Source organism: Triturus cristatus, chromosome 2_2 (genome assembly GCF_964204655.1).
Source record: "Triturus cristatus chromosome 2_2, aTriCri1.1, whole genome shotgun sequence".
NCBI lineage: Eukaryota > Metazoa > Chordata > Amphibia > Caudata > Salamandridae > Triturus > Triturus cristatus.
The window spans coordinates 1118039487-1118067460 of record NC_140582.1 but is presented as its reverse complement, the minus strand read 5'-3'; positions in this window follow the sequence as shown (position 1 = coordinate 1118067460).

Genomic DNA, 27974 nt, shown 5'->3' with positions numbered 1-27974 from the left:
ACTTCTGGTGTCTTCTGGAAGCCATCGTACAAGGTCCCGATGAAGCTGTTAACTTTTGGTGGGAAAGCTTGGAGCAGGAGCAATAAAAAAAAAATACATCCATGGACTGTCCATTACCAGCCGGGCACTTCTGGTGTCTTCTGGAAGCCATCGTACAAGGTCCCGATTAAGCTGTTAACTTTTGGTGGGAAAGCTTGGAGCAGGAGCAATCAAAAAAAATTGCATCCATGGACTGTCCATTACCAGCCGGGCACTTCTGGTGTCTTCATCTTTTGAAGATTTTTACTTTTGGATTTAGTCACTTTTTTGGGATTACTCCAGCAGGGCAAGTCTTCAAGCTGTAGCCAAACAGTGCTCCAGGAGACCAGATACCCTCTCTGCAACATCCGGATGAATCTCATTTTCTGATACACAAAGTTTGTGGAATGCAGCACAGAAGGTAATGCACTAGGCATGCAAGCTCCCTCTCACCAAAGACATTAACACCTGGTGCAGAGTACTGAGGCCATCCTGAAATTCAAACAGAATTAATACTGTAACCCATACTGCGTTCGGTATGCACTGTGAGTTGTTGATTTACGTGTTTCTCCAACACTTTGGAAAAAACTTTCATCAGTGAGATGGGTCTGTAATTTGACCAAGTGAGAGGATCTAAAGTGTTTTATTTCAATAAGAGAGTAAGCAGAGTTGTCTCCAAGTTTAGGAACTGTACCTTTCAACCATGATTGACTCATTAGTTGGGTAAGCTGCTCCAAGGCCAGGTAGGAGAGCTTGCAAGTACTGCTAGGGGGCAGGGATCCAAAGAAGATTTAGATTTATTAGATGAAGAATAACCCTAAAAGAAGGTACAACAAAGAGTTGAAATATATCCAGCATTCACTCTAACTTCAGAAGGGCTGCTTGCCTACCGGCCTCACCAGCAACAGGAAGAGCCGACTGAATATCTGCCATCTTTTTTTTTTTAAAAATCTCCAATTTCCTGTTAACATTATTATTGTTAATCGACCATTAGGGCATTCAATAATGTGCAATATGATTCTTTCTTTTACATTTAAACTTGCTGATAAACAGCCTCAGGACTCAAAAGAAATATTGTGACACCTCAGAACCCGTGGACTTAAAGCCGAAGCTCCAGGTGTGCTTACAACCTGATTAAATGTTTCCTATGGTAAGAAATCCTAGGAACGGGAGACTTAAGATGCCTTCCCCAAAACCTCAAATGGGTCTTCTATGGGCGTGGCGCTGTTGCACTCAAGGTAACCTCCCCCCCACCCCCCAAACAAGTTTGTGGTATCCCTGCCCTCCTTACGGCACCCAAATGAAGAATATGCAGATTTTAAGCCCCCCCACTGGGGTTGATGGGGTCAAACTTTAGCAGGGCCCATGGTGCTCTCTTGTATGCAGCTGCAAGACATTTTTGCTGGTTAATTTTTACTGATGTTCTCACTGGCAATAGAGATTTTTTTTAAATCATGGATGCCTGGTCCCTTTGGCCATCCCTGGCACTCTTTCCATAGCCCTTGTGGTGCCAGCCACTCCAGCACACATCACAGCTTTTGCAGAGCAATTTGACTGTTCCCTCCACCCATTCACACTGCGAACAGGGATGACTGCATAATGTGTCTCCTACGCCCCCCAGGCATGGACATCAAGATCGGAAAAGAATATCCCCAATGCTCCCAGGGCTCTGGCCATCTCTGGGGGGCTGGGTAGAAAGCAGCAGAGATCACTTGCTCATTGTCCCAGGGCACCAGGGGCCCCAAAGGTCTTTAGTGATTGATGGATCCTGAGTACAATGGGGCTCACTATTTGGTTTCTTAAGTCAGGCACAGCAGTCTGTAGGGCAATGAGGGCCACCTTGAACACCCTATTAAAAGAGTGTGACCAAATCACAGGCTAGTTTACCGCATCTCAAACATCATTCAAAAGAAGTCTAGCTTCATATATTTGTGTGGGAGACAGATACAGCGATGGGGCCGAATCGGACCAGTTTTCTTTAGTGTGAGTTTAAATGTTGTGAAGTTGGGCCATCTATGCCCGGTTTCAAGTTCTATTGTTTTAGGAAACAATGATTATATGAATGTAATGTATATACTAATCTCTACACCCTTAGCATTTCCCATAGATTTGCATATTGTTTAGTTTCCGGAGTTAGTATGTCAACAGGGTATACATTTAGTTTACAAAATCACTACTGTGTATCTGTCTATACTGCCAGTACTGCACCTGTGAGAGGCCTGTGGTGGTGCAGACGGAGTCAAAGTCTGTGAACTGCCCATTAGGGAGCAATTGGTCTAAAGTCATAATGCTTTTCGTCAACCAGGTCCGCTGATGTAGAGGTTTATGGTCAATCAGTAGGTCAGCATTTTTACAACATGCAAAAGAAAGTTGTGCGATTTTTAGATCAATTAGCAATGATGTTGTGGAGAGATCCGTGATGCACACCTCTCGGATATTGCAATCGGCTATTTTTGGCTATGTTCGACCATACCGCACCTTAGACCAGAATTGCATTGATTCTGGAGTGGGAGACATGAACACTAGACATATATGTATAGTCTCTAGCTGTAGAATAGAGCAGAGACTATAAATCCAGGAGACTGTGGACTCCCAGTAGGTTCAGTAGCAAGGGAGTTGACAATTGATATACTCCCCACTTTGAACCACAGCTCTTATGGCAACTAAGCAAATAAAGAAAGTCATCACAACCCTCTCCAGAAGAGCTCTCTTATCTCTTCCATCCAAGCATCCATTCATTCATCCTTCTATCCTCCCATGCACCCACTGATCTCCACCACCTCGCATTTACATTCTGTCATCCATTCATTCATCCATGTTTCAGTCTTTCACTATTCTGTCCCTACGTCCATTCATCTGCTCATTCATATCCAAACCTATCTATCCATCTCCAAACCTACCCATCAAACCCATGCACCCTTTAACTCATCCATTCATGCTTTCGCTCATCCATTAAGCAACACGTTCACTCCGTCCGTCCATCCTCCTTTTCACTCATCCATCCATCTTTTCATTCATCCGTCCATCCTTTCACTCATCTATCCACCTTTTCACTCATCCATCCACGTTTTCACTCATCCACCCTTTCATTCATTCAACCATCCTTTACGTACTCATCAATTCGCCCTTTTCATTCATCAACCACCCACCCATTCATCCATCCATTCATCCACCCTCCCTTTCACTTATCCATCACCCTCTCTTTCAATCATCCATTCCTTCACTCATCCATCGTTACATCAGTCCTTGCATCCATCCATTCTTTCACTCTTTCAGCCATGTAACCATCCAAGCATCATCCAACCATCCATCCTTTCAATCATCCATCCATCCATCCATCCATCCATCCATCCAACCATCTTTCCACTCGTTCATCTATCTATCTTTTCACTCACTCATCTATCCATCCTTCCATCATCCATCTATCCACCCACATTTTCACTCATGTATCAATCCAGCCTTTTATTCACACATCCATCCTTACATACATCCTTTCTCTCAGTCACACACTCACTCACCCACCCTTTCAGTTTTCGGAGTTGCAGATGGATGAGGCCCATCAAGAACCCCAGCCCCCTGTCGCTACTAAAGCAGAGGGCTAGTGGGTTCTGAATGCCCCTGTGACCCGTAGTATGGTCCTATCATCCCCATTGCTTCTCTAACGGGGTCTGTTTTGTCTATGACTGGTTCCAATACTATGTTCCACTCTCCACCCAGAATCGTCTTAGAGGTGCCAAATTCTGTTAACAATCTAGATAAATGGGGAATAAACAAGCATCCGTTAGAGTTCGGAGCCTATATAGAGTTGGCCGCAAGTGTGTTTTTTCTGTATATGTAGTTTCGGGAATGCATAAGGACCTGCTCAATTGGTTCATGTTTGTAGACTCTGATGAGTCATTAGTGCTGCACCCCCCACTTCTTGTAATATGATGCGGACACTGAAGGCGCTCCCTGCGCATGGCCTGCGCTGCACAATACTGAGCCCACGCAGTCACTTTTCAAGCTCCCACACTCCTAATGGAAGTGGTGCGTCTCGTGAAATAGCTATATCTTTGTGTTTAGAGTCAAAATATTGTCGGATCTTTTTACCTTTCATATGATGGGAAACCCCATGTAACTTTAATGTTGCAATGTTTAGTGGTGTGGGCAGGGAATGGGATTGTGCCAAAATGAGAATGGTGTAATGAGAGGTTGAGAGAGATGTAACCGCCAATGTTTACAACGGGCGAAAGTCATAGAAAAGGTCTACAGAATGTCTTGTTAAATGATATCCAAGATGGTGCTGTGGCTATCAGAGAGTTCACTGGGAAGTGAAGGAGGAAATGTATGTGGGATTGTGGGAATTAAAGAAAATGATCGGAAATGCGTCAAAGGATGGAACAATAAAAGATTCATGTCAGAATTAGCAAAGAGGTCATCAATATAATGAGGCTTTAACCTCTATTCTATGTTAATTACCGTTGGCTCGGAGTTAGGAGATAGGGTTTTTGTCCATTTCAAAGTTGTTTCTGCTGACTAAGCTGCTACAGCGTGCTACGATAGTGATGGGTGAGCCATTCGTTCAAAACTCCTTGGTCATCGACTGTGCAGCTACTGCATAACACTCAACTCATCCAGTTCCTTTTCAACACCCCTTATTATTATTATTATTATTATTATATTTGGGTTTATAAAGCGCACAGATACCCGGGGTTTCCCGGCGCTGACAGAGAAAAAAGAAGCAGGGAGACGAGATGGAAGAGGGATTTAAGCAGAGAAAAGCCAGGTTTTTAGGCCCTTCCTGAATTTCAGGTAGCAAGTTTCAAAGCGCAAAGAAATGGGGAGTGTGTTCCAGAGTGATGGCGCCAGATAGGAAAAGGAGCGACCACCAACTCTGGTGCGTTTGAAACGTGGCACGGAGAAGGTGCCAAGAGAGGAGGATCTGAGGGTACACACAGGACAGTACGGTTGAACCAGAGTGGAGAGGTAGGGGGGGGAGATGCCTGTTTTAATCCGGTGCATGTAACAGAGAGCTTTGAACTTTGCTCTTGATTCGATGCGCAGCCAGTGAAGGCTGCACAGGGAAACAGCAGCAGAGGCAGTTCTGGGCAAATTGCAGAGCAGGCGAGCTGCCATGTTTTGCACCACCTGCAATTTACGTGTTACTTCCTTGTTAGCCCCAAGGAGGAGCACGTTACCGTAGTCTAACCTGGAGGTTACTAAAGCCTGGACAACAGTTCTTAGGGTATCTGGCGGCAGCATCCATGCTATTTTTCTCAGCCATCGCATGATATTAGTACAGGTGGCTGAGACTTTCACAGCATGCTGCTTCATGGACAATTGATTGTCAAATGTAACTCCCAGGTTACGAGCCTTGGTGGATGGAACCGGCAGGGGACCCATTTGCAGAGGCCAATACTTAGGGCCCCAGAGAGAGGTGTCAGGACCGAATAGAAGAAGTTCGGTTTTGTCGCCGTTTAGTTTTAATTTATTGGTCTGCATCCAGTTGGCAATATTGATGAGCCCAGATCGGAGAGATGAAGTTGGGGCGTGTTTATTAGAAGAAAGAGAGAAAATAATTTGGGTGTCGTCCGCATATGAAAATATAGAGAGACCAGATTGTTCTGCCAGAGAGGCGAGAGGACTGACGTAAATATTGAAAAAAAGGGGGCTCAAGATAGAGCCCTGGGGTACACCGTGAGGGGACGGGAGAACGGTGGAGACAGAAGTGGGGGAAAAGACCTGAAAAGTGCGTGCGGACAGAAAACTAGCAATCCAGGCTAAAGCCATGCCATGGATACCAGCGGCCTTTAGGGTGGAGAGGAGGATGTCATGAGAGACGGTGTCGAATGCAGCGCTTAAATCCAACAGGATAAGCGCCACCGTCTCTCCTCTGTCCACCTGTTGTCTAATAGCCTCTGTGACACCTAAGAGGGTGGATTCAGTGGAGAATCCAGCCCTAAAACCAGACTGGGATGGGTGTAGGAATTTGGTGACCTCAATGTGAGAGGAGAGGCAGAGGTTAATGTGTTTTTCTAAAACCTTGGACAGACAAGGGAGTAGAGATATGGGTCGGAAATTGGAAGGATTATTGGGATCGGCGTTGGTTTTTTTGAGAAGGGGAACCACCATGGCGTGTTTCCAAACTGCAGGAACGGTGGCTTCCGACAAAGATGCGTTCAGGAGGGCTAAGATGGGTAAAAGAGCGGGAATGTCAAGGGTGCTTAAAATTTGAGGAGGCATGGCATCAAGTGGGGAGCCAGATTTGATTTTAGCCATGAGTTTAAAGAAGAGTTCCAGAGAGATCGAATCCCATTTGTCAATAGAAGTGTGAGGAACAAGGGTAGTAGTATCCTGAGAGATGGTGTTGTCAGGATCTGCACTGGGAGGGTTGTCTAATGCTCGTGGGGAGGCATCAAAACCGGCATAGATACGGTCTATTTTTTCCGTAAAAAATTCGGCAAGAGTGTTACATTGGACTGTGTCCAAACAGGGGGCTTTTGGCGAGTTTGATTGTCCAGAAAGTTCTTGGACTGCTCTAAAAAGAGCTTTAGGGCGGTTTTGAGCTGATAGAATAAAGGTGTTTACATAGTTTGCCCTGGCAGATTTGCACAGGGAGTGGTCTAATGGGTGAATTTCCTGCAAAAGGGCTAAATGTGTGTGTTTAGAGTGGAGGTATTGTAGTATCTGTCCACCCTTGATGTACTGTGGTAATATTAGGTGGTTTGGGTAGTGAATGGGATGGTGCCATAAGGAGAACTTCGTAATATGAGGTTGAGAGAGATGAACAGCCATCAATATTCCAAACAAGTGAAAGTCCCTAGAATAAGTTACATAATGCCAAAGTTATATATAACCAAGATGGTGCCCCAGGTATCAGAGAGTTCACTGTGGGCAGAAAGAGGAATGTGAATTGTGGGTATGAAATATAATGAATACAATTACATGAAGGGAAGAAGGAATAACAGAACAGCGTCAGAAGTAGCACAGATCGCAGTCGTTTGAGGGAGATGGAGACTAAAATTAGGGTTTCATCTCTATTCTATGTCAGAAAGAATGAGACTTTGATCTCTAGTCTATCCACTCTATTTTATTACAGTTGGCTGGGAGCAATGGATCAGAAGCTCATCCTTTTCAAAGTTGTGTCTGCCAAATAATCTGCTATTGTCAGCTACAATCATGGTAGAGTGGTCATCCTCTGAGAGGACCTTTCCCCTGTTTAGCAAAGAGCACGATTTTTCAAGTACATTTGTGGTGCAAAAGACAGGTGCTTATAGGACACGGTTAATCACTATTTGGTGCTCAGTGGGGTCTGATTCAATAGACTCTTTAAAATGTTGATGGTTCCAGCAAGGAGATTCCAGTGATTCGAGGGATTAATTTATCTATGAAAGGTAAGATATAATCATCTTCTGCCACTTAGGGAAACCATACACTCTGAATTTAGCTAGCCTACTGTGATCTTCTAAGTCAGTAAGTTTCCTTTTTCGGTACCACATCTCTTGTGCCTATTTTGTTTGGGAGGTAAGCCATTATTCTATGACTTTAAAGTCTGCGTTGAGTACTATGTAGATGCTTGTTGATGGGGATTAGTTTAGTTTGGATGGAGTGAGCTTCTGATGAAATATCCTTGACTGTAGTGGACCTTGGATGGATTGACTTATGGTGGTAAGACTACCCATAAGGAAATCCAGCGCAGTGTCTAACATTGTAGTTCCTTTTGTGTTTGATGCCAGTTTTCAAACTGGCAGTACTTCAATAATCAAAAGTTGCTAAGATGAGCATGTCATTGACATACTTAGGTTGTAGTATGGCCAAGTCAATATTCACATAGGTTGAGGTATTTACAATAATCCAGATTTCCATTCCTCACTTCTTTTGATTATTTTCTACGCCTAGAGACTTCCAATTATGTCATTAGGGGATCCTGTCATGTTGTTTTGTGTGTAGAAAGTACGTTATAGATCCCACTTGATTCATGGCACTGTAGCCAGATTCTGGTATGCAGCCCAATTAGGTGGTCAATACAGTGAGCAGTAAGCAAATTAAGGGTCAAATGCAGAATTCTGAGCAGTAATGTACAAGGAAACAACCTGCAGCCAAGAGGCATGCAGCACAAAAGTAATAATGGCACAAGAATGCAAATTGTTCTGGTGTTGTGTCAGACCCTGATGAGCAAATAGGAGGACAGTACTGACAGTGGACTACTACAGGTATAGTCTAGGAGGGGGTGCAGATAAACCACTCACTCAGATTTATGTGATGTTGTTGAATTTATAGCAGTTGCTGTTAGCAGTAGTGTTAGTGAGTTCAAGGAGCGGACCTTCTTTTGTAAACTTTCAGTCACCCGTGTACTGGAATGCTGCAAACTCACTGATGTCGTTGGTCATGAGAAGCCAATCTCCTGTAGCTAATGTATTTCCTTTAGACACGGGCCCCCCTCTAAGTCTGTGTTGGAAATGGCCCTCTGTGCAGGATCACTCCCAGACCTTTTACCTTCCTCCTCCCAATTTTTATGAATTCGTTTCAGTTGGCTTTAGGACTTGGTGCACATTGCCACTGCTGTCCAGCGCCAAAGTGCTTGTGCACTCCCTTTGAACCATGGTAGAATTGGCGTATACTCAATTTGGATATTAAATTTACTTATAATTCCCAATAAAGTGCACTACATGTGCCCGGGACCTGTAAGTTATGTGCTACTAGTGGGCTTGAAGCACTAATTGTGCCACCCACCAAAGTAGCCCTATAAACATATCTCAGACCTGCCACTGCAGTGACTGTGTGCGCAGTTACCACTGCTATGTCAGCCTGACAAACTAAACCTCTTGCTAGGCCCAAAACGTCCTTTTTCATACATATAAGGCACCCAAGGGTAGGCCCTGAACAGCTCAGATGGCCACACAAAATGGGAGATTAGGTGTGACTTGATCGGCCATCCTGTCAGGATGGGAGAGAGGAGCTAGGCACAGCCTCACTTACACATGAATAGGCAGTGTTCTGTCCCCACACAAAGAGCTGCTTACCCCCTGTGGTTAGTCTGGAGCCAGGGCTGACAGGGTATCTGCGCACTTCAAATGCATGCCTCTAAAAGCTTTTCCCTGCTTCGAAGGCACTACTTGGGTATAAGTACTGGGCCTCTGACATCACCACTAGAGTGCACTTCTGGACCTGTGGATACTCTGCCAGGATGAAGACCGCTGTGCTGCGGAAGGATTGCCACTCTGCTGGACTGCTGTTCTGGAAGTACTGCTACCCTGGTGTGCTAGTCTGGCGCCTGCTGCCCTCCTAGCCTAGGTGAGCAGCAGTGGAACTGCCTTTCTTGACCCCAGAACCCATACTGACTCCAAAGCTATTTGGGTGGCCTCCTGATCTGAAGCTTCAGGGACATAACAGGTTTCCAACCACATTGTATCTGCATACGGACTCTGCCAGCTATGAGCCCTATCCATGGGATCCTTGATGACGACGCAACAGAACCTAGTACTGCAGACTCGTCGCATTTCGGAACCAACGCATCACCTCGGCCATACAGCGATTCTTCGATTGAGACCCACGCAACACTCCGCAACTAAGATTTATGGTACTTTCTTCAGCTGGCCTAACCTGGTCCCTGTAGCCGACCGCAATGGTCGGCCTGAATTTATGACTTTGTCCCGGTCTTGACCAGATCCCTTGTTAGCGCTTTGTCGGATTGTTTTACCTTAAAACTTTGAAATTGAATATCTCTGGTTTCCCTGATTGGAATTTTGTCATTTCGGTCTTGTTTTATTTATTAAAATCTACTCTATATGTCTAAATCTGATGAGTGATCCTTTTAATGGTGTTTGCACTGTTTTTACTCTTTGAATTGTTCCACAAATACTTTACACATTGCCTCTAAGTTTAGCCTGACTACTCTGTGGCAAGCAATCAGAGGGTAGGCACTGGTTATTAATATATAAGATTTGCCAGCCTCTTACTCTGACAAGGACTGTGGTTGTCGCATGACTCATACCATAGTCAACCAGTAACCCAATTTTCAACAGTCTGTTGTTATTGCAGCTGATTTCTGGCCGCACCGTATGCCTCTTCACTGCTACTCATGAAGTGGACAGTTTATCTGAGCCCTGTCAAACTACACCCGCACTGGTGCACTGTCGCCGGGCACAAACTGCCCTCCAATCCCTCAATGGAGGTACCAATAATGCTATAGTAGGTTCAGGATATCAGAGAGCGGCAGGTTCACAGACTTGGAACATCTTAGTAGTTGTTGTGATTTCCTATGCTAGGTGCTGCCATAATGACTGTGAATGATGTGTAAAAACATGCAATTCCCAGGGCCAACAACTGAACTGCAGCATATAATGAATTTTCAGTGTGCACTAACCATGCAGCGATTCATATGGTATAATCAAATGCACGAAAAAATAAGTATTAAGAAAACCCGTGCAGTTTTAAATGTGCTTTGGGGTAACCCCTACTGCCATGTGATTCAGAGGGTATTTTGGAAAATGTGTTCGTTTTTGCATACTGGCTTTCATTTAGAAGGCAAAAATGCAGGGAAATTGATAACAAATAACAAATGCTCTACTACTCTGTGCTCCCACACTTCTTGTGAATAATTGATATGACACTTGTGTACCTGGAATTATTGCCCGCAGCAACTTTTGCTATATTTCACTTTACTGAAAACTACAGGGAGGTGTGACATACATTGAACCAACTACATTTCCTAGTTCCATATGTCCTACAATGCTCAAACGTTGCTAATTCACATATTTCTCGGAAAATTATGTGAGGGAAAGTACCAGAATTTACAGAAAGACACAAAATTCCTTCCACCTAGCAATCCCAAACTTTCTCCTGATAAAACCAGTACCCCATTTGTTTGGCGGGGCCCATTACCTGCTACAGAATAGGCCACTAACAAAATGTAGGAACATTTAGTTTTCATGATGAAAATGTAACAATTTTGGTGATGTGGATAGCTGCAGTATTTGGGTGGTCATTTATCTGCATACATGTGAAGACATTAGTTTGCAGAAATGTTGTGGATCCCCAAACCTTTGTGAAAATTCCTCTGTTATACATCTCAGCCTTAGGGTAGTCGTGCCCCAAACCTTTTGCCTACGTACCTCCATTTCCGCGATTAAATTTGTTTTTGTTGGACTTAGGGCTCTGTGCACTTTAACACTGATAACCAGTGCTAAAGTGCATGTGCTCCCTTCCATCAACAATTATGATTGTCTGACAACGTATTGGCATATTTTATTTACTTGTAAGTCCCTTGTAGATTGGTATACCAAATACCCAGGGCCTGTAAACTGAATGCTACCATTGGGGAGTTGCAGCACTTACTGTGCCCCCCATTGGAGTAGGACCTTACAGTATGTGCCAGGCCTTCCATTGCAGCCTGAATGCAGTTTTAAACTGCCATGTCGACTTGGCTTCAAAACCCTCTTACCAAGCCTAATACTCCCTTTAAATTATGTGTGTCACCCCTTAGGTAGACCCTAGGTAGCCCATAGGACAGGGTGCTGTGTAATTAAAAGGTTGGACATGTACTTTTACGTTATACTTGTCCTAGAAATTAAGAACTCCTAAACTATTTTTCACTACTGTGATGCCTACCCCTCCCACAGAATAACATTGGGGATTCTTTTTTAAATTTAGTGAGCTGCAGTTTCCAATTGGGAGTAAGTAGGTATGTCTTGTTTAGAAATAGTAAACAGATCCAGACACAGTATACACTCTCACGCTATATACGTAACCACTACAGCTCTCACACAACATGTAGAGGATGATGAAGAAAAAAGCACTTTTGTCATGTATATGCACCTTGAACACTAGCCGTCCTTTTAATAGGATCAATTAACTACTGACCACTATATTGTTAAAAGAAATATTCATCTCTGGAAACCTTGCATACAAATATTTGATAGTAAGCTGAATTTGAACATCCAGCCATGTTCAGGATGAACCTAGGGCAAGAAAGCACAGTTATGATTGAAATGCTAATAGGCGCTAAATAATCCAAAACTGATCTCTGCTTGTTGCACCTGGCCCTTTTGCAGGGTTATCCCCAAACCTTTTGTCTTCCGCCTATATTTTTCTTGACCTGTTTTTGTTGGCTTTAGGACTCTGTTCACTTTATCACTACTGATTAGGTTGTGTATTAGGAAAGGAGGGAGAGTCAATGCTGGAGCAATCGGTTACGATTGGGTTAGCCCGCTGTGGTGTTCTATTGTCATTAATCCTTAGGTTCTTTGCCCCGCTAGGGCTGGTCCCAGAATTCTTAATTTTCAAACCTGCCTCTGGGCAGGAATAGCTTGAGTCCTTCTGCCCCGGAGGATTTTGGAACTGTGGTTCCAGAAGATCAGTTCGATTCTCTTCCTTGATATAGATGGCTTCATTATGTGATGGGGTGGGACCATATACCAAGCTTACTGGGCACTCGGCGAGTACCTCGTTGTGAGTTATGGATGAGAGGGTTAATCTGGAGGCAGTTGTAATTTTGTCAGTATTTGGAGTATTTTGAGAATTGATATTGAGAATATCAAGAATGGAATTTGTTTTCCCTGAAAAAATTGTGACAATTCGTTCAAGTAATAGACCTGTGTCAGGCTCAGGCCTAACAGAAAGTGCTCCTGCTATTGTTTTCTGGTTAACCCCGGGGCCTTTTTCCATTATGGGTGCTTGGCAAGATCCGATCCAGTCTTTATTTTTTGGCTCACCGTTTTGGGCATTAACCCCTCTTGCTGTCCTTCTGAATGTGGGGTGCTTGTGGCTCTGGTCTTGTTTTCTCTACTGCCTTCTTTACATTCCTTGCCTTGATCTGGCATGTCTGCCTTGTGTCCTTGATGGTCCATTTTCCCCCGGGCACAAGGGAAGGGAAGGCCGTTGAGACTTTCATTGCTTATTCAGAGGGCTGCCCCTGCATCCCTCAGAAATGCAAATTTTGCGGATATCTTCGGCTGATAACTGCTTAGTGTAATTTTTGCATTCTGTTTGTGTCCTGCAACATCTACCAGAGTCTGGTGAGGGTTTTCTTCCATCGTTGAGTTCTCCTTGCTGGCAATGTCAGTTAAGACTTTACTCTTTTTTTTCCTTTTGTTAAGTATGGATGTGACAGTTCGTCTCTCCCTGCCTGATCTCATCTACTCAAACCCTTGTGCACCTGTGGTTCTTGTAGTTCTTGAAATTCTTGAAGTTCTTGAGGGTCTTTTAATGTAAGTAGCTCCTTGGTCTTTTGTTTAAGGATCCTATTTACTTACTTCAACCCTTTGATGTTTGATTTTGTGATTTTATTGTTTCCCTATGGTTTATTCCCTTGAATATCTCTCTTTTCCATTGTTTTTTTTAATGTAATCCCGGTTGCTGGCCTCCTTAGAGCTTGGGATATGGAGCTCTGCCATGCCCTGTCGCTGATGGTTACTAATGAGTGATGTTTTATGTTTTTTTAACTTTGTGGACAACCTGCCACAACTCACTTCAATTTTTGGCGGTTCCGGTGGAGTTGTCGTTTCTTTCCCATTTCTGTGGACTCTGTGGCGTGGCACCCGTGGTTTCTACTGACCCCGCCACGAAGATCCAGAGCTTGCACGGAACAGGCTGAGAGGGCACGGCTGCGTGGCCTCCAACGGGCCGCGCCCGGTCTTGGCCTCACTGTGACAGAACGCCTCTGCGGGAAGGGCTCCAGTCCGTAGACACCACGGGCACATCTCTGACACAGCCCCAATGCAATCCTGCAGCCCTGAGCCCTCTGGAATGCAAAGGGTGGGGAACAGAGAGCCGGCCACACTGGGAAGGCCGGGCAAGCCGCCGGGCTAGCACTCTGTGCTCGCGCTTACCCTCTTCCTCCAGCCACTGCTGCTGCCCTCAGAGTCCTGGGGTCCCTTAGCCGAGTGTCGCCCTGGATTAATCCTGCAGTTTGTCTCCCAGCTTGCCACAGACTGTAAATGGGGTGAGCTCCACACCTCGGGTCCTTGCCCGCAGCTACTGCTCGGCATATCTCAGCATATCAGTGCGTAACCTAAAGGATGGTGCACTGTCAGTGCGCCCCCTGATGGCAGCTCTCTGGAGGGGTAGAAGGGGGTCCCAAAGACCCCCCAGACATCCCCTTGCAGGCCGGTTTGGTCACTGACTGCACCGGCCTGCAAGGGGATGTCTAATTCCCTTTAAAAGTGCCTTTCCCATACACAGCTCCTAGTTACTTTGTAAGGCAGAGAATATGTTACTGATAGTGACTGGAGGAAGCTGGGTTTGCACAAAAAACACACAGAAACACTTTGAACAGAAGAAAAAGGGGCATGTGGTGATATGAGAACATAAGGGGATTATTATGAAAGCGCCCTAGGGTCACTTTGGCATTACAGAAGGGGCCACATGCGCTTGTGCGGCCCCTTCTGTAATACCTATAGCGCTGGCTCACATAAAGCGCCAGTGCTATCTTCAGAGGACATTCCCTCATTTTCAAGGGGGTGCACCCCATGCAAATGAGGGAATGCCTTTGCCTCTGTGCCTATGCTGTATTACAGATGTGGGTGCAGAGTCAAAGAAGCTCTCAGGAGGTGCACTGAAAGTGCGTCACCTAAAAGGTGGCGCACTGTCAGTGCCCCCTGATGGAAGCTCTCTGGAGGGGATGAAGGGGGTCCCATAGACCACCCCAGACATCCCGTTGCAGGCTGGTGCGGTCACTGACTGCACCGGCCTGCAAGGGGATGTCTAATCCCCTTTAAAAGTGCCGAAGGTTTGCCGCCAGCACTATGAAAACACGCAGTGGCATTAAAGCAGCCGCTCTGTTTTTAAACATGAATGTGCTGCCCCAGAGCAGCATGAGGTCGCAGCTGCCCTGGGGCAGCCTATCCACCATAATGCAGCACATTTTCCTGGATTGCGCAGGGTGCACCTTTTGAAAGGTGTGCCCAGCGCAATCCAGGAAAATGTGCTGCATCTGTAATGGCTCCTGGGGCTGTATTCTGCAAGTGCACCATACAGATGCTTTTGCAGCCCCTTCTGTAATGCGGATAGCACTGGTGTACATAAGGTGCCAGCGCTATCTTTAGATGGTGTGCCCTCATTTTCATGGGGCGTGCCCTATGCAAATGAGGGAATCCCTTTGTATCTGCACCGGCTGCGCATTACAGATGCAAGAGTAGAAGCAAAGGAGCTCTTGGGAGGTGCACCTTACAGTGTGCCATCTAAAAGGTGGTGCACTGTTGGTGTGCCCCCTGATGGCATCCCTATGCAGGGGGTAAAGTGGGTCCTATGGATACTCTAGACATTTCCTTGCAGGCGGGTGCAGTCACTCACTGCACCCGTCCTCAAGGGGATGTCTAATCCCCCTTCAAAGTGCAGGCAGGTTGCTGTCTGCACTGTGAAAACACAAAGCAGCTTTAGAGTTTGTGGCTGCCCTGGGGGCAATGCATTCATCATATTATAGTGCATTTTCATTGTTTGCACTGGCACACCTTTTAAAAGGTGTGCCATGTCCAAATAATGAAAATGCGCCTTTTGTGTAATACGGCCCCAGTTACTGGACTTGTTATAAGGGTATGGTTGACCAATCAGTCCCAGTTTCATGCACAGTCGATCACACAACTTGTCAGAAATCCACAAGAGCACAAATCATGCAAAGTGCACAGCTGATGACCTGACTGTATGAGCAGTTGGTGGACGGGACAAGAGAATTTGGCATTATTTTTCTGTTTCCACTTCTTCTCTGCGTTTTATTAAGTTCTGCTGAGCAAGACTATAAAACGCTGCATACGAGAGTCATTGTAATGAAAAACTTTGCTATTGATAGGTGTTAGACCTGCCATTTTTTGCATGGTTGCCCCCCTAACTGTTTGCATTTAGACCTCCTGTTTTGCTGACTTCTTTTTTGCTGGCAGTTTTAAAGCACTTGTGCTCTCTCCTGAAAACATGTTCACTTGGCTTAAACCCAATTGGCATAAATATTTTACTTATAAGTCCCTAGTAAAGTAGGACCACCTATGCCCCAGACCTGTAAATCCATACTACTTGTGTGCCTCGAGCTCTAATTGTGCTGCTCAATTAAGCACCACTCTAACTATGTCTGAGGCCTGCCATTGCAGCCTGTGTGTGTGTGCAGTTTTAAACTGTGATTTAGATAGGGCAAAGTAAAACCCTTTGTCATGTTCAAACCTTGCTTTTTACATTCACGACACCTCTAGGGTAGGCCTTTGTCAGTCCAGAGGGGAGGGTGCAATGTATTTTAAAAGTAAGACATGTGTACTAAAGCATTTCTGCAGTCAGAAACTGCTCGTTTTACAGAATTAAACCATTACCAACTCCAAAAAATGCTTTTTCATATGTACAAAACAGAAATTGTGATTCGGTAAAATGTTACCTATTTTCAATTTGTGTTTAGCAATTCGGTATTTGGAAGGAACATGTTTAGAGCATCCCTTCGCAATACCCAATTGCAGTAGTATCCATGAATGTTGTGCGACAGATTTATGGTAGGCAAAACAGACATTTTTTTACAGACACCCTCAAGGATGGTGGTAACCATCTGCAAATGGGAAGGGGTCTACAGGGATCCTTTTGCCCTTAGTTAATGTTAATAAATATATTTTTTAAGAGCATAAAGTGGTCAAAGGGACAATTGCACACTATCAACAAATGACATGTAAACATTTTGTTTTATGTTTTTCGAATCTCATCCCGTTTTCCTTTAAATAAAACTGACTGCATTGAAAAACAAAAGCTTTATTGAAAACCAATCACAGGCATGGTGCCTGCAATTTCAAATGAGTCGCAAATTGCGCTCTACCTCATAAATATTCATGAGGTAGGTAGATTGTGCACCCATTAAGAATCGCTCAATGAAACGAAATCAGTTTCATACATTAGGAAATCACAATCCCTGCAATTTGTACATATGACTCTTGCTCCTAGTAGTGAAAAACTCTTACATTCGGTTTCCACTATTGCAAGGCCTACCTCTCCCATAGGATAACATTGGAGTTACCTTATTGTAGTGTGATTTCCAAATGGGAACAGGTCACAAGTTCATGTTTTGTGTCTCTGGAATTGTAATGAACAGTCCTAACTTTGCCTCAGCCATTGGGTGCCTGCAGCCTTACTCTACGTCACATGACTGTTGAACTTTGTGTATTTCACTTAAAAAGCCCCACATAATGGGGAGCATAGGTGTGACTTGATGGACCTTCACTGGCAGGGCGGGAGGGAGGAGATGCACCAAGTGCCACTGTTGTAAATTGCAACTTCGATGTGATTAAGCATTTACTAAAGACATGAATTCTCCTCCCTTACACATGTTCCTTTTGTTATGTTGACTGAAGTCTGGACTCCATTTTGTATTGTCATGTCTCCACGTGCTCAACACGAGGAGAGTCTTATCTTTATGTTAGTTGCTCTTGTAATCTGCCTAGTAACAGTCTATAAATAGTCCCTTTGTCCGTCTGGCGCATACCCAGACTTGACCACATCTGTTATCAGTTAGTCCTTGCTTGACCATGTTTTCGCGGGCTTAAGGAGTTTGTCAGCTCCGCCCACATATCGATCTTGTATTGCAAATGTCCATAAAAGGTAACATTCCTTGTTTCATGTCGTGCCCTCCCACTTATGAGCCCCTCTGTTGTGTATAAAAGGGGACCGTGTATGCAAGTTCTTTGTGCTACTCTATGCAATACTGAAGGGTATTGTATGGATTGTAGGACCACCCTTAAGGGTTAATAAACCTTGTCTTTGTACTTTGCAGTTTCCGTGCCAACTTCCTTATAGATTCCATTGCAGGAGAGCGAACCCTTGTGTCCTGCGGGCCTAGCTGGGGCCTGTACTCATCAATTGGCGCCCGTCACGTGGGGCTCATCGGCGACTCGGATGCTCGAAGGATTGGTCGCGACGAAGGTGAGGAATTTGGCCGGGGATGTGATCACTGCCAGAGGCACTTTAGTCCTGGCATCCCGAGGTTTTTCTTCCTTCCCTTCCGAGCTGACCATCTGGGTGGCGCCGGTCCTCGACTGAGACCTCTTCTGTCGGTTCTGCCGTGACAGCCGTTTGGGCGAATTTCGGAGCTTGGCAGTTGGAATCTGGACTCTTGATTGGTAAGAACCGTTGTACGGTACTTGCTCCGAGTTTTTGAAGCCTGGGTTGGCTATTTGAGTTTGATTTGTGATGACCGGTCATATCTTGTATTGATTATTGTGAGAATATATGCGTTGCAACACATATAGGCAGGTAATGTGGAGATATTTCTCCGGAACTGTGTAACTTTGACCAGCACAACGTTTAAGTGCCATTTTTTTGATAATACTGCATATTCTGCATTATTTTTGAGCATGCCTGCTTTTAGCGCACTCCGTAAGTGGTGCTGCTGCTTTGGAAACCGGTTAAACCTCGAGGAATCTGCTCCAGCTCCCCCAGAGGGGACTCCTAATAGGGATATGTATGTGAAGCATGGTCTTTCCTCCATAATGTACAGCACAGTATGGAGGAAATATACCAAGAAGGATCCTGAGTTACGGTGGCCGTTGTATGGGTCGTTTGATATACGTAAGATTGAGTATGTGGAACAGTGTATGTGTAAACGGCGTGCCCGGCAAGACATGTTTGAATGTGTGCGATTATGGGTGAAGGAAGTGCGTGAGCGAGAGAAACGCGAGAAAGCGCTGTTTGATAAAGAGCAACGAAAGAATGATCATGTGAGAGCACAGGAAGCAAAGCGTCGGGAGGAAAGAGAACAGACGGAGAAACAAGAGAAAGAACATAGGTTACAAGTCTCGGGTCAATATGCTGTTCGTCAGCCACTCTATCCTGTCCTTAATAATCATGACGATGATTTTTATTTATTAGATCGTTCTCCACCTCCTTATGTCGGCGCGTCTGCCCCGAGGCCACAAGATTCTGGATCGGGTTCGAGTAAGGTAGACACGCGGTCCATGTTATCGACTGAGCGAATGGGTGAGCTTCGGCAGGTTTCTTATCGTGCATGTAAGGGCAAGTTATCCCTTGATGAACTGTTGGCTTCTTGGGAGTCGTGGCAGGATAGAGAAAGGTTGTATTTCTTGGGACACTTTTCTGATGAAGTGATTGGTGCCTTTCGGAAATATTCCAGCGTCTTTGAACCTGACGATGTGGTATTGGATGCTAAAGCATTGCGTAATGGTGTTTTCTCTCCCTCTAAGGCGCCTGAAGCGGTTCGGCGACTGTTTGCGTTGCGGGATGCGGCAGCAGACCTTAAAGAGAAAGCGCGCCAACATCTTGAGGAGGAAAGGCGGTCGGATTCGCGTACTGGAGGCGGCCATTCATCCATCTCTCAATCAGATAAGAGCGATCCAGTGCATGCTAAACCAATGCGCGAGGCGGCGCCTTTGTATGTTCCTCCTAAGGGAGCGGGGACTAGCTCGGATATTACCTCCGCCGATGCTAAGGGATATTTTGTGTATAATTGGGTTTATACTCCCTGGCACAGGGCTGACGTCATGGCATTAAAGAATGCGTTGCCTGATCCCCGCAAGAATCCAGCGGCCTTTTACGAAGAAGTCGAGGGGGCCTTGAATTCTTGTATTATGACCTTAGCGGATATAGATTTGTTCTTTGGGCTTATTCTACCACCAGATATGTGGCGATCCGTGCGGAAGGTAGATGATGTTGCCACTTTTAAGGCTCGATGGTCTGAACTTGAGGGTGAGGATAGGGAGAGAAAGCCCGCGCAGAAACCACCTCAGATTATTTTAGATCTCCCCGCTGCTATTTTGACTAAGTTGAAGACCATCATTCCCCCTAAAAAGATTGACTGGAATATGCTAGCCTCGTGTAAGCAGAAAGACGATGAATCAGTTGCAGATTTCTTTACGCGTTTTGAGGAGACGTTCCATGATTTTAGTGGTCAGTCTCTTACGGATGATACGGGTCGGCACCTTTTTGCTGACAAATATGTGGCGAATTTATTACCGGCAATTGCAGCTCGCCTCAAAGCGAGTGAAAGTTCCTGGTCCACTACGACCCCGACAGCCCTTCTGACTATAGCTCAGTACTATGAGCGTCAGGAGCTAGAAGCGAAGGGGCAGGAGGAAAAGAAATCGAAGGATTTAAAAACGAAGGTGATGTTAGCACAAGTATATGGTCCGCCCCGACGGGGTGTAAATAGAGGTAGGGGAGGATTTTATGGTCCTCCCTCGGGCCGATCTGATCTGAATAGGAATCAATGTGCGTATTGTAAGCAATCGGGGCACTGGGCCAGAGAATGCCCAGCATTGCATGCTTCACGGCAGGGGCACGGTCAGGGACACACTCAGAGTGGCCCCAGAGGTAGAGGGGGTTTCTCGAATTTTAGAGGGAATTCTACTGATCACGCTCGTTTTGACCTTGCTGGGCAGCAACGAGATAGGTCTAATGTTTTTGATCGACAAAATCAGTATCAAGTGTCGGGGATTGACCGGTCTGGGTATCATGATTCTCAGCATGCATAGGAATGCGTTGGATGGGGGTTAGAATCAGTTGAGGTGCCAGTTGATCAGAGGGGTCCTTACGTATCAGCTGAGGTTTTGGGCTCCACTGATCAGTTTCTAGTGGACACAGGAGCGACTCGTAGTGCGCTGTCTAAACAATTGGTTCCGAGGGCTCCCCCATCTGGCTTAATGGTTACATCGGTAGGGTTTGATGGAACACTCTCCCGAAGCCCTCTTTCGCAGCCCCTTACATTTCGGGTTAATTCCTTTTCTGCACCCTGTCCGTTTTTGTTAGCTCCGAACACGCCGGATAATATTATGGGCCTTGATATGTTGAAGCACTTCAGAGCTACGATCCGGTGTTCCCCTGCTGGAGTGCGGGTGATATTGAATGACAATTACCCCCTGTCTGAACGGATGTGTGTGGCTACAGAAGATGCTGTGTTAGCTGCCCTCCCCCGTGCTCTGTGGGCCACTTCGGATACTGATGTGGGACAGATGGTGATTCCGCCTGTTCACATTAGTGTCCAGGAGGGGGCGGTGTTACCACGCCTTCCACAGTATCGTATTTCGCAGGAGGGGGAAGAGGCTCTTATACAGATTGTGCAGGATTTGATTAAGGTGGGAGTGGTGGAAGAAGTTCCCTATAATGTTTGTAATAGCCCGATTCTACCCATTCTGAAAAAGGATACGGATGCAAAAGTCTATCGGTTTATCATTGATTTGAGAGAAGTAAACAAGATCGTGATACCTCAGTACCCAGTGGTTTCGGATATCACGACGTTGCTTACTTTGGTCCCGCCTACGGCGACCACGTTTTCAGTCATTGATTTGAAAAATGCCTTCTTTTCAATTCCCATTCATCCCGATAGTCGATACCTTTTTGGTTTCACTCTCAATAATAGGTCTTACCGATTTTGTAGAATTCCCCAGGGCTATACGGAAAGCCCTAGCATCTACAGTCAAGCCTTGAAAAGACAATTGGACTCCTTTGTTCTGCCCGAGGGTGTCGCCCTCATTCAATATGTCGATGACATCTTGCTGGCGGCTGACACCCCGGAGTTGTGTGAAACGAGTACGTTGTCTTTGCTTTCCTTTTTGGCATCCTACAATCACAAAGTCTCTCGGAAAAAGTTGCAATTTTGTAGACCAAAGGTGACTTATCTAGGTCACCTTTTGTCTAAGGAGGGACGTGCACTCACACCAGACCGTGTTCAAGTGATTCTGGATACACCGACGCCGTCCACGCAGAAGGACGTGCGCGCATTTTTGGGTCTTGTCTCTTTTTGCAGGCAGTGGATATTAGGGTTTTCGTATATAGCCAAGCCATTGTTAGCCCTTTTGACAAAAGATACACCTATCCCGCTCCCCTGGACGAATGAGTGTGACACTGCTTTTCAGAAACTGCGACAGGCCCTCTGTTCAGCACCAGTATTAGGGACACCTGATTATACCAAGCCTTTTTCGTTGTATGTGCATGAGAAAGATGGATGTGCATTATCAGTTTTAGTGCAGATGCACGGCGATAAGCAGCGCCCTTGTGCATATTTTTCGGCTGTACTTGATCCTGTTGCCCGAGCATTGCCTGGTTGTTTTCGCTCGGTTGCGGCGACAGCTGTGTCAATACGCCAGAGCGAGGGAATTGAGTTATCTCATAAGCTGTTGGTATTAGTCCCCCATGCTGTTGATGCCCTGCTGAATCAGACAAAGACGCAGCATTTGACCAGTGCCCGTTTAACGGGATATGAGCTGACGCTTTTGGCTCCTCATATCACGTTGAAGAGGTGCGTGACGTTAAATCCTGCCACATTGTTGCCATACCCCGAGACTCGGTCTGAGGCACGAGAAGCACATGATTGTATCCTCATAACCGAGGAACAAACAAAGGGTCGTATTGATCTCCAGGATACGCCCTTTTCAGATGTAGATGGAGAACTGTGGGTGGATGGGTCATGCCTGAAGCTACCAGATGGTACGACTTCAGCAGCGTATGCGATTACCACATTGCAAACAATAGTGGAGACAGCACGCATACCACAGAAATCAGCTCAAGCAGCGGAACTGATAGCATTAACACGAGCATGTGAGCTCAGTACAGGATTGTGTGTGAATGTTTATACAGATAGCCGCTATGCCTTCGGAGTAGCGCACGATTTCGGCCTGCTCTGGAAGGAAAGAGGGTTCTTAACGTCGCGTGGAGTACAAATAATGCATGGAGAGTTAGTTCATAATCTTTTAACTGCATTGACATATCCGAAGAAAATTGCTATCATTAAATGTAGCGCCCATAGGAAAATAGTCGATAAAGTTGGAGAAGGGAATGCGTTAGCAGACCGAGTGGCGCGGGGGACTGCGATGCAGCCCGGTGCTACTGCCATGTACGTAGTAAAGTCTCAAGTAGAAAGATGGCATGATGCGAAGGAAGAAGTGCGAGAAATACAGAGGACCGCTTCTGATAAAGAACGGGAGCAATGGTCCAGTGAGGGAGAATTGGATGATGAGGGTTGCTGGAGAAATAAGCAGATGGATCGATGGAAATTGCCCACGGCATTTGTACAACCTATGGTTCAGATGGCACATGGGCTAGCACATGTTGGAGCTTCCGCAATTGTCAAATTGCTTACCCAAGTTTGGGAGCATCCAGAGATTGCTAGCACGGCAAAGAGAGTGGTGCAGACCTGTATGATCTGCTTGCGGTACAACCCAGGAAAGGGGACTCGGACCCCAGCAGGAGGGTTCGTAACGCCTACTGCACCCTTTGAGGTGTTACAGATGGATTACATCCAGCTGGAGCGTTGTAACAATTTGAAGTATGTTCTAGTAGTGGTGTGTGCCTTCAGCAAATGGGTTGAGGCCTACCCTACGAAAGACAATACTGCAATGACTACCGCTAAGATGCTGTTGAAGGAGTTCTTCCCTCGATATGGCGTTTGTAGACTTCTGTGGAGTGATAACGGGCCCCACTTTATAGCGGACGTTATAAAGTATGTTCTGAAGGGTCTAGGCATCACCCAGAAGTTCCATGCAGTATTCCACCCTCAATCTGCGGGACTAGTCGAGAAGTATAATGGTACACTGAAGCTCAAGATCGCTAAAATTCAAGCTTCAACGTCTTTGACTTGGCCAGACGCTTTACCACTGGCATTGTTGTCAATTAGGTCGGTACCGCACACTCGAATCGGTCTTACACCATATGAGATTGTCTTTGGACGTCCAATGAATATTTGGGGTCCACCAAAACCTAAGACTGTGTATGATGTACCTTGCGTAATGATGAATGATTATTTGGCACAGTTAACGGATAACTTGGTTTCCATTCATCAACAGGTCCGGGAGGCGCTCCCTGATCGGTCCACCGGCGAAGGACATAGTCTCCGGCCTGGAGACTATGTCATGCTGAAAATCTTCGACAGAACGAACAGCCTGGAGCCGAGATGGGTGGGCCCTGAGCAAGTCCTGCTGGCAACAAGGACGGCTGTGCAAGTTTCCAATAGAAAGAATTGGATCCATTCCCTGCACTGCCGCAAAGTACCGCCCGGATTGGTGGAGCCCGCTGTACTGACCGATCAACGAGAGATTCTGACCACAGAGAAAGGCCGTGCTGTGGAATCGAACGACGCTGAGGAGCTCTTTCCGGACCACGCGACTCCTGGAGGAAGGCGATATCATCTGAGGCCAAGAAAGTGAATCCTTCAGTATCGGGACATGTTGTCAGAGCGGCCCTTGGGTTAGTGAAACAGAGAGCCAGTGAGGCAAGGGGGGGGGATCAGCCCTGCATTAGTGTAGTGACACCCGTCTTGGCCCGTTGGTGAAGAAATCGACCGCTGCCCAAGGGGAAGACTTCTGACAAACCTTTAGTTTCAGGAAGATATTGATTTTCTATTTTTGACATGGAGAAGAAGAAGATCCTCTGTGCAACAGGTTTTATGCTCACAGTAACTATTGTTGGGATAACCACATGGTTTGTGGAGAACGTGACTCCTGCCCGAGAGTTGCTTGTGTTGACCACTCCAGTGCCTGCGGAGCACTATTTCTATACCCTTCCGTATCAAGAATTGAAGCATCGTCAGTCTTATTTGAATAACACTTTCATTCAGATGTTACATCATACCCATGTTGCCACCAATGCTACGAACTGTTGGATATGTGGTATGATGCCAGCTCATCAGAAGAAGGGAGGAACGCCATTTATACCTCTTCCTTTCTCTCATAATGGCTCTTGTAGAGCATGGTACACTTTGCTTTTTGCCACTCGGAAACCCACAGTGGGACGATTACTCTTCAGGCTCAATAAAGAATGTCATCAGGATAAAGATGGATATCCGCAAGCAAATGGGACAATTTGGGAATGGGAAGAGTATCGACCAGACAATGAATCGATTCCATATGTTTTTACGAACACCAGAGACACTGTGGGAAAAGATAAATTTGTGATTCAAGTGGCACAAGCTCAAGCGGACCTGTGTGTCCAAAGTGTGGGCTATATTCCCGTCGGTGTTACCGATTGTATTACCATATTAAACATCGATGGATTGAATAACAGTACTTTTTTAGCATCCCATAATACGTACTTCGTGTGTGGAACTAAGGGTTATTATCGTTTGCCAGCCGGTTGGTCTGGAGTATGTTATGTATCATTTTTGTTACCTCCTGTATTTCTGGCACCCGCATCCTATCATAAGGATTTAAAGTTGTTGAATAATGTGACTGTAAATAGGTATAAACGTACTTTATCAATTGATGATGTGGATCAAACTGACACCAGTTTACAGCAGTATATCGACTTCAATCTAGGATTGTTTTTCTTCATTGGAGCTGCCCTAAATAGTAGGAAAGTTCGAAGATTAACACGAGTGGTAGAGGCTGTGACAAACCAAACCGCTGCTGCTCTTGGGAATCTTACGGAAGAATTACAGATTACCAGAATTGTTGCATTGCAGAATCGTATGGTGTTAGATGTTATGTTAGCTGATCGAGGTGGAGCTTGTAAAATTATCGGAAGTAGTTGCTGTGTGTTTATTCCTGACCACACACCTTCGGTCTACAATGCAATTAACAGGTTGCATAAAATTGCAGCTGAAATCCATACAGAAAACGGCACTTGGTCCTTTTCTGGATGGTTTTGGGCATTGATCACTGCTTGGGGTTGGAAGGTTTTGACTGGTCTCTGCATAATTATAGCAGTTCTGTTTTCTTGCTGTATCTGTATTCAATGTGGTCCTTTGCTCTGTTCCGTATGTGTATCATTTTGTATCCCCGATAAGAAAGCTATTGCCGATGTCACTTATCAGAAACGTTTAGCTAAGGAAGTAGAAGAGATGATGATAATTGATATATATGATGATTATTCTAACAAGCCGGATGTCTTCAGTAAATGCTGAAAGGGTCGTCTGTTGTAAATTGCAACTTCGATGTGATTAAGCATTTACTAAAGACATGAATTCTCCTCCCTTACACATGTTCCTTTTGTTATGTTGACTGAAGTCTGGACTCCATTTTGTATTGTCATGTCTCCACGTGCTCAACACGAGGAGAGTCTTATCTTTATGTTAGTTGCTCTTGTAATCTGCCTAGTAACAGTCTATAAATAGTCCCTTTGTCCGTCTGGCGCATACCCAGACTTGACCACATCTGTTATCAGTTAGTCCTTGCTTGACCATGTTTTCGCGGGCTTAAGGAGTTTGTCAGCTCCGCCCACATATCGATCTTGTATTGCAAATGTCCATAAAAGGTAACATTCCTTGTTTCATGTCGTGCCCTCCCACTTATGAGCCCCTCTGTTGTGTATAAAAGGGGACCGTGTATGCAAGTTCTTTGTGCTACTCTATGCAATACTGAAGGGTATTGTATGGATTGTAGGACCACCCTTAAGGGTTAATAAACCTTGTCTTTGTACTTTGCAGTTTCCGTGCCAACTTCCTTATAGATTCCATTGCAGGAGAGCGAACCCTTGTGTCCTGCGGGCCTAGCTGGGGCCTGTACTCATCACCACTTCCACTTAATTAGGCTGCGACCTGCCTCCACACAAAGGGCCTTATAGCCCCTGTATTTAGTCTGGAACCAGGGCCAGAAAGGTAGGAAACCTGCACACTTGAAAGGCATGCATCTAAGCTTCTCCCCACTTCAAAGACACAACTGGGTATAAATACTGGAACTCAGACACCAACTCTTCAGTTTACTTCTGGACCTGTGAATACTCTGTCAGGAACAAGGACTACTGTACTGCTGAAAGGACTGCCACTCTGCTGAGCTTATCCTCTGAAGGACTGCTGTCCTGCTGTGCAGATCTGTTGCCTGCTGCCCTCCTGCCTGGGTGAGAAGGACTGTACCTTCATCTCTTGAACCCTGGACCCAGAGTGACTTCAAGAGCTATTTGGCTTGCCTCCTGATCTGAGGCCTCAGGGATACAAAAGGCTTCCAACAACTTTGCTCCAGCGCCATCTGTGAGTCTACCTTGCCAAGTAGTGACACCCCAGCTCTGGACCTTTGGAAGTAGGCTTAAGGTACTCTGAAAGCCTCTGTGCATCCAGTGGAACCGGTGCAACTCCGCTGCTGCACAGCGCAAAGCCAAACAGACCTGATGCATATCCACTGCTGCGTGGATTGGACTGACACAAAGACCTGCAGCTGGTGCAGCCTCATTTAAACATACTGTTTGACCCATCCTCAGTGCAGAACCTAGCCTCTCTGGTCGACGATAGTCTTGATGATGACAACAAACTTCACATCACAGCTTTGCAGATTCTCGAAACTGCTGCATCACTGCGACTGTGCACCGCATCCCCGACGCTGGACTTTGCATCACAAGCCCCATCAACAGCATGCTGTAAAATGAAGCAAGCCCTCGCATCGCAGCCTTACTGAATCCCGGAACTGATGCATTGCTTTGGCTGTACAAAGCATCTTTGAAGCGGATCGTTGCAACACACCACAGACTAGAGTTTATGGTACTCTGTGCATCAGACCTAACTGGGTACCTGTAGCCAGCCCGCTCTCCATTGTGGTCAGCCTGAATTTGTGACTTTGTCCTGGTCCGGTATGACCAGATGTCCAGAGTTGGCGCTTTGTGCTTTTTGGTGCTATTTTTACTTAAACTCTAAAATTGTATATCTCTGATTCGACTAAATGAATTTTTGTCATTTTGTTTTATTTATTAAAGAATGCTCTATTCTTCTAACATAGTGTAGGATCAATTTTGTGTAGTGTTTTACTCTTTATTTCAGTTTGAAGAGTTGCACTAATACTATACACATTGCCACTAACTTAAGCCTGACTGCTCTGTGCCAAGCTACCACAGGGGTGAGCACAGGTTATTTAGAGTTGGCTTGTACCTCACCCCGACAAGGATTGTGGTTGCTGCTTTACCTGGCTCACACCCCAGTCAACCAATAACTTAATTTCACACATTAGTGATTAACAAGGAGGATTAAGACTTGTGTTTGTGAAGTGCTATAAATTAAATGAAATGAAAATTAGATTTATAAAGCGCGCTCCTGCCCAGAGGCATAAAGGCGCAAGCCTACTAAGGTAAGTAACCTGAAGAAACTGGGCTAATGT